The sequence below is a fragment of the Ochotona curzoniae genome, unplaced genomic scaffold (assembly GCF_017591425.1).
Source record: "Ochotona curzoniae isolate NIBS_2020 unplaced genomic scaffold, NIBS_Ocur_1.0 contig_43, whole genome shotgun sequence".
Taxonomy (NCBI): domain Eukaryota; kingdom Metazoa; phylum Chordata; class Mammalia; order Lagomorpha; family Ochotonidae; genus Ochotona; species Ochotona curzoniae.
Window position 1 is genome coordinate 21,771,572 of NW_024466218.1, and position 8,143 is coordinate 21,779,714.

Here is an 8,143-nt window from a genome sequence, read left to right on the forward strand (position 1 = left end):
CTCCCTTTAGTCTACCTGTGCCCAGGCTTAACTGCAAGTCCCTCAGGAGACCCCACTGGCTCGGCTTCCAGGAAGCATCTTTGCACCCTCAGGCATCACTGTCACCTCCATGCCCTCTCTCTGGTCTCCTTGTTGTCGCTCTTGCCTCCCCCAGGAAATTCTTTATTATTTCAGCTATCAGCCAGAGAGAGCTTATGTACGCACAAATCAGATGGCATCATGGCCTGTTGGGGACACTGGGCAGATTATGAGAGCACTGGATCCCCAGCTCCTGACTATGATGAACATGTGACTCCTCTCCACCTGCCTGTTCAAACTTCCCCCTGCACCCCACTGTTGCTCTTCTGGCTTCAGCGGCTGAGTATCCCAAGCACCTGCTTGCCCCAGGGCCTTTGCACATGCTTGTGTGAGTGGCCCAAACTCCTTCCTACAGCTGCCGCTCAGTTGGCCCCTCCTTTTCTTTCAGGTCTCAAGTCAAATATTGTTTCTTCTGGCTGACATAATCCTGCTCCCTGAGGTCCCCTCATCTTCTCTTTCTGTCACCCTTGCCTGTTTATTTCCTTCCTGTCCTTTTTCATGATCTGGCTTTGTGTATCTTGGTGTGGCAATGGTTTGCTCTTTCAGCAGCAGGAGTCCCACGAGGGGTCGCTGGTGGCTGGGGACATGGCAGGATTGCAGATACAGCGAGAGGCAAGGCATTGTGAGGTGGAAATGGGAGCAGAATATGCAAGCAGTAGCCGAACAGGGACTTCTAGGCAACTTCCCCACAGATGTGGACAGTCATCCTCTGCAGCTGTTTTGTTCAAGCTTCTAGAACAGCACATGACGAAGGGGTGGGGAACACTAGAATTCTAGCACCCTGGGTGGTTGTGCCACATGGCGGTACTGAGATGTGCCCTGTGTGATATAGCCATACTATCGTGACATAATGTGACATAGCCATGTGGTCACTGCATGGCATAGCCCCCTCCTTGTTCACGAAAAATGTTTCTAATATATCCCTTGCAAAGCACACACTGGAAGATCCTGCTGTTCTTTAAAAAATAAAAGGGCCTGTGCAGAAAGGTGAGGTGGGGGTTAGCAGTGTGTTCAATGGGATTGTACTGGGTGCCACAGTTACTTTTTCTGCTTTGGTTTTCTTACCTTTTTAAAGATTTTTTGCAGTGTCTTTAAAACTTTCCTTAAAAGGCAGGAATAGTTCTCATTGCTTTTCTCTTTGGGCAACAGCAATGTGCAGTAAAGATCAGTCAGTGTGTTTTGTCTTTGCCTAAATCCAAATGTGTCTGCTTTTTGTGCTGTTTGTAAACAAGCTGAGCGTCAGGGATGTGGCAGTGGTCATGGGAGACATGCCATGGAAGGTGACGCGTTCCAGAGGCAGATCTCTGAGGCCGCCCCCCCGGGGCCGCCTTGGGGGTCTGCAGGACCAGAGCTTAGGTCCTGGTTGCTGGCATGTACATCTTTAGCATAGCAGCAGTGGGGAGCAGCTGAGGCCTGGCGCTCAGCCAACTGCATGCCTTCCTGTGCTGGCTTAAGGCTCTGGGGCAGGGGCGGTGCTGGGGAGGGTGCAAGCCCAGAGGAACCACATAGACCCTGGAATACACACGCCATGGACCCCAGAGGCAAGGTCCACACCTAGAGATGTGGCCCATGCATTCTTCGCTATGCCGTGGGGCCTCAGCAGCCTTCTTGCTTGAGATCTCCTTCTGGGTTTTGCCCTTAAGGACCCATAGATGTCCAAAAGTGGCAGCACCAAGCAAGCACATATGGGGCTCTCAGCGTGGGTGAGGGCTGGGACAGTACAAACCCTGTCCCTCCATCGTAGAGCTTCCACTTGGCTTAGACAGACATCCTCTTCAGGGCAGGCCAGCGTTGGGTATAGATATGGAGTAGATGTGTGTCAGTAGACGCCATGGAAAGTGAGGCTGGATCCAGCACAGTTTGAAGCCTGTGAGATGTGAGGGTCCCTCTTAAAAAGAGCAGGTGAGAGATGGCCAAGACCCCTCACAGGACTCTGGAAGAAAATTTTTACAAGACGGGAGCTGTCAGCTTCTGTGCTCTGTTGGTTCTATATTATGCAAGTTTCTGTACTCCACCTCTCAGCACATATGTTTCTATGTGCATAGGGGTGTGTGTGTGTGTGTGTTTCAGTTATATCCTATAACACTAAATTTTTAGAGCTTAGCTCACATGCTATGACAGGTAACAAGTCCAAAATCTAAGAGTGAGCTGCTGTGGCAGGTGGAGCATGGTGGAGAGTTCTTTCATGCTCGAACAGAGGCATTTTCATCTGATTGGATGAAGCCTACCCATAGCATGGAGGACAATCTTCTCTCCTCAGAGCCACCTCTCCCCCAACTTAAATGTACATATCCTCCAGGCATCCTCATGGAAACATCAAGAGTGTGTCTGATCCTGGGTGTTGTGACCCAGCCAAGTCAACACATGAAAAGTAGCCACCTGACCTGGCAGATGCACTTCTGTGTGTGAGGTCAGCACAGGTCAGATGGTCAGAAAAGGCTTCTTAGGAAAGGTCAGCTGAACCAGGCCTGGTGGATGGATTGACCTCATGACACCTGCTCTCCTTGCATAATGAGTCCCAGGATGGGCTGGGAGCTCTGTCCCATGGCTGTCTCCCAGCAGCCTCCCTAGGGGCTGAAAGGATTCTGGGATAGGGTAAGGGGTTGGCAGCCCTATGCCCAGGTTGTCTTTTTTGCTATTGCTAAGGGGTTACTGAGCCCCTCCTTGCTTGTCCCTAGAGGAACCTGCTGTTTCCTTGTTCTGGATCTCGCTCCTCTGCCTTTCTTGCTAGGTCTGCACTCTTCCCACAAGTTGAGAAAGAACCCTGGGTTCCAGCAGATGAGCTTCATCCCAGTCCTGAGCGAAGATGGCAGTCACACACCCCCACATCTCCATGATGCTGTGGAGGAGGCTCTGTCATGCCTTCCTGTGCCAGTATTACCCCTACAGCATCCTGCATCCATGGGTGTCACTCATCAGGGCCGTTCTCCCTGCTGGCTGCACAGGGATTCAGGCTGTCCCCCGGCCCCATCAGTCTACAAGACAGATGTGTGCTTTCACTAGGGCTTGGGACTAAAGGAGTCATGGGGAGTGCCTCACAGGTCCACCTGCTTTTGTGTTTCCTTCCCTGGATCTTGCCCTGACCTCCCCGTCAGGGGAAGGTTCTAAAAGCCAGAGCTCACAACAGTCCTCTTAGGAGGCCACAACTACTCCTTTCTGGAACATTTCCACTACTGGTTTCAGAACTGGTCTGGGTTCTGGAGGAAGAAGAGCCTCCAGCCACGTTTCCCACCAAAGTTCAGCTTGGAGACTCCTCTGATTGGGAATCAGAACCAAATTCTGGGTCCTCATGTCATTGAACTACATCTGTTGCTGGGTTCAGCACTTGTCACATCCATCAAGCTTTTTTCCAGCTGTCCAGCTGGGAGGGCAGGGTTTGTGTTATCCCATTTTACAGAGGGGAGGCTGTGAGTCTGCTCCTCACAGCCCCATGGGGGGGTACCACAGCCCAGGAGATGGTAAGGAGTGTGGAGGTCTCCCTGTGCTGTGAGTTTGACTGATGTTTGTAGGCAGCACTGGAGAACTGGCTGCTGGGGGTCTCCCCATCCCCCAAGTCTCCTGGAGTCTGACGGTAGAATCCACCTGGGGGGCACCTGTGGGGGCAGGGAGACGTGCAGTCTGATGGCTGCAGCCTTCTCCCTGGTGTGTGCTCACCGGTAGTGAGCAGCAATGGGCGTGAACATCCTGGGAGAGGCGATGGGGGCGTCTGCTCACAGCACACTTAGTCACCAGGGAATCAGCTCCTACCAGGTCACCCCCACCCATCTGTCCCCCACAATGACACCCAGTGCTCCTTCTGTGACTGGGGACGGGGGAGGTTTGGTTCCCACTGCCTCTCTCCCCAGATGCCAGTAGTAGCTAATGCAACTAATTGGGGGAAAAAAAACACTCAAAATAGTGAAATCTGTGAATTGATCACACAGCCTTGAAGCAACTGCCAAAATGTGTACAAATCGTGAAGTCATTAGAAGTGTGAAGAATTCCGTTGGGGTGGCTGTTTCCAAATCAAGCATCTGAGTGTGTTGGGAGGCCAAGGGCTGGCACGTCACAAGGGAGAAGACATTCTTTCCACTGCACTCTGATCTCACCTTCAGGGGGTCTGGGTTCCCTGGAAACCCTCTCAGGGGCCTGGAAGCTTCCCTGGGCCTGGCAGGAAATCAGACGTGGGCCTTCGAGGTTAAGCTCCTCCTCCTGTGAACAGCCTGTGTGAGTTGGAATAAAGCTGTCAGGCACTGCCTTCTGGATTTGGGATCCCTGGTCTCATTCCATCTCACGACCACCAAGTGTTTTGTAATGTCAGTGTTCTTTAGAGCGGGCCCCATGGCCCAGAGCATGAAGTGATATAAACCCAACCTCAGGAGCTAATCAGTAACAGAAGGAAGCCTGGTACAAGAGAACGTTGACTCTTGCAATTACCCTCTTCCCATCCACATTTTTTTTGCTGCATTTCTAGCTATTTGTACGCCACAGTTCTTATCAACGACAACTGTGTGGCCCTGGTGTGACATAGAGATTAGGTGTTTGACCCATTTATTTGGCTCATAAACTGAGGCTCATGCACACTTAGCTATTAGTTGACTTTCACTTCGTCTTAGACCCAGAATGATCTGCACAAGATAAGTGAATCCATTTTCCTTGTCTTTCTGGAAACATGGTACCAACAGACATGTCAGGACTTATATGCCTGGAGTGGAAAAGCAGACACAGCATGAGTGTGTTTTGGCTTTGACCTTGGTGACATGGGAGCTCGCCTCCGATTAGCTGCTACTGTTTACTAACGGGTAAGGGCATCGCTGGGGACTGAAAGTGTGCTCCGTGGTGGGGATTCTGAGAGTACAAATCAGAGCAGATCCCCGAGAAATTTGGGTAATGCACCTTCTGTGTGTGGTCAGCTCCCTGACCGGCAGTGGAGAGCTCCCAGGAGGGCAGCATGCACCTGGCTGGCAGCGAACCTCAGCGGGGCTAAGCCAATACCTTCCCCAACCCCGTTACCAGAACGGAAGCATCCGCATTAATTCAGGATGGAAAATCTTGCACAAAACGGTTGCGACTTGCACAGGCTTGTCCCTGGCCCTTCAGGTTTGCTGTGGAAGAGGAGATGGGGGTTGTTTGAGGCAAGACCAGCTATGTGATCTATGGGGCTCAAGCACAAAATGAGGATTTGGGCCCCTTGTGTAGAAATTATTAGGAATTTCCAGAGGGTAGCTGCAGAGCATCAAACACAATGGACGACCTTTCATAGCATGAGTTGGCGCACTCTGGGACCTTGAAACTGGCCCACGTCAGAAGTCATCAGAGAAAGGAGGGTAGGAGTTGTGTGAACCCATCGCCTTCTCTGGAAGGCCAGATGAAAACCATCTCATTCATGTCTATGGGATCATCCAGATGCCCACTCAGCCCCAAGTCACAGAGAGTCATTGGCCTGCCAGCCAAGTTGGCATGGTTAGATCCTGGCTCAGTCCCTTTTGGATGGCATTGAGACCTCTGAGGGTTTGAACACCCCATGGAGCCAGCCATGCCCTTCTCTCTGGGTCTCTAGGCCCACCTCTCTGAGCCATTCTGGGGCCCAGCAATGCCCCACTGTAGGTGCTGTTGGCTCAGTCCAGCCTCACAGAACGAGGCTTCGAGGCCCAGCCATCCTGTGCACGTGCCAGGGTCAGCCTCAAGCTGCTCATACTAATATTCACAGCCCCTACTGCTCAGTCTGCTCCCCTTGGCCTCTCCGGCTGTGGTCCTGCTGTCAGGCTGTGTCCCACACAAGCAGCTTCGCACTCAGCCTTCTGTAGCCTCCTGGTTGGTTTTCCCACACCTGGGAGCCTCACTCCTCTTTATTGCTTTGAGTCTATTCTACTGGCAGCTCCTGAGTGCCTTTCAACATTTCCTCTGGGACAGTGGGCCCTCATGATTCTACTACTTTGCCTTCTCTCTAAAATATTTTCATATCCCCCAGATCAGTGCTTATGAAACCTTCACAGTTGTTTGAAAACACATGGGAGATGAAAACTTTGAGTCAGCCATCACATGTGCTCCCAGCCATGGCCAGCCCAGGCCAGGGGATGCTCTCCATCTAACTTCTCTCTTGCCAAGCATGCTTCCTGGGGTCTCCCCAGTGCCACCTATTCTTTGCCTTTTGTGCTTTTGTGTGGGTGATGTTGCACCATCAAGTGGCTGCTGGTCATGGTGCTAATGGGTGCTTCTGAGCCCAGCAAGGCTGTGGTGCTTCGTGGAGGCCATATGCAGATGAGACAGGCTTTGGTCAGACCTGGAGACAGGGCTGAATGCTCAGTGCCAATCAGTCCATGCTATGGGTACATTTAGGAACACTGTCATGAGCATGGCTGGCATGAGGCACCTGTTAGCATATGGCTACTGAAAAGAGGAAGGATTGATTTGTAGGTTAAGAAGTTCTGAAAAGGTTGAACTTCTACGTGTCAGGCATCATTCAAACCCTTCCAATATGAGATGGCCTCCTGCCCTGTCCAGGCCAGTCCATGCTGTCGATTCATTTCCGCCTCATTGTCTGCCCATTTTATTTGATGTCCACCACTGACTCAGCCCTCTGAGGCCTCTTGAACTGTGATTGGAACTCCCCAGGCATTGTCCCAAGATGGGCAATAATTCCCTTGAGGGCAGAAAACTGCCAACTTTCACAGTGTCTTCCCAGGAGAGTTGAATCAAGGTGGTGAAGCCCCTGAGGGAGGAAATGTGACAGACTGTGCCTACAGGCACACAGCAACCCTTAGGCCATCACACAGCAGCATCTGGATTAGCAAGTGGGTCTTCTGAGGGCAGCCATGAGAACCAGCACTGTGTGTGGCCGACACAGGTAGCTGTTGGCACCTGTGCGTGGGCTTGAGGACATCACTAAGGAGAGGCAGGAGAGATGGCTGCTGGGATGTGTCCAGGCTGTTGGATGTTTCTAGGCGGGGATTCCAAAATGAATAAACCCATCAAGGATTTTAAGCTGCTGTGGGTGCAGAGGAGGCGGGATTCAGGTGGCTCCTAGACTGGATGAACCTCAGGCAGCTGCTGCCCTCTGGTTAGCAAAGGCCATAGGTTTTTTCTTCTTCTTCTTTTTTTTAACATTTATATTGCAAAGTCAGATATACAAAGAGGAGGAGAGACAGAGGAAGATCTTTGTCCAATAATTCACTCCCCAAGTGAGCACAACGGTCGGTGCTGTGGATCCAGAGCCAGGAGCCAGGTCCCCCATGTGGGTGCAGGCACCCAAGGCTTCGGGCCATCCTCAACTGCTTTCCCAGGCCACAAGCAGGGAGCTGGATGGGAAGTGGAGCTGACGGGATTAGAACCTGTGCCCATATGGGATCCCGGTGTGTTCAGGGCGAGGACTTTAGCCGCTAGGCCACCGTGCTAGGCCTGAGGCCATAGGTTTTTCCAGAAGCCTTAACATGGTCAGAAGGGAAGCATTCCCAGGAGCCTGTGGGTTGTGGAGGACACGGGCCTGTGTTTCTTCTCATTTTCTGCTGGAGAAGTCCCTTGTTTTACTTTTGTTTGATTTCCAGATGCTTAGATTCACAAGATCTTTCTTCTTCCTTTGTTAGAACCTGTTGTTCTAGAACCCAAATTCTAGTATCACCTTTTCTGAAGCCACTGTCCCATATCTTTCCCTTCCCAAGAAAGTGCCTGCAGTGCTTCCTTAACCCTTTCTCTCATGTTCTTCTTTGCTCTGTCATGTTCTGGCTGTTATCGTGTGCATTTGTGAATTATATTAAACATCTTTGGACTTTAGGTATTTCTTCAAGAGAAGGACCAGATTGGTTTGATTTTTTTTTTAATGTATGCATCACCATGCCTAAATACAAGTTGACTTTAAAAGTTCTTGGCAAATGGGAATAAATCCATGTTTGAAATCTATATTAGATTTCAAATGCATTCTTTGTAGAATGCATTTCCATTATGCTTCTGAGCTCCCTTTGTGTTGTAACTTTTTCCTATAGTTGTTATCTGTTGAGCTGGGGAGTAAAGTAATGAAAGCCATGCAACGGCTCAGTTTCCACATCTGGCCACTGGAGGGACAAGGAAGTGGGTGCTCTCCACCCTCACT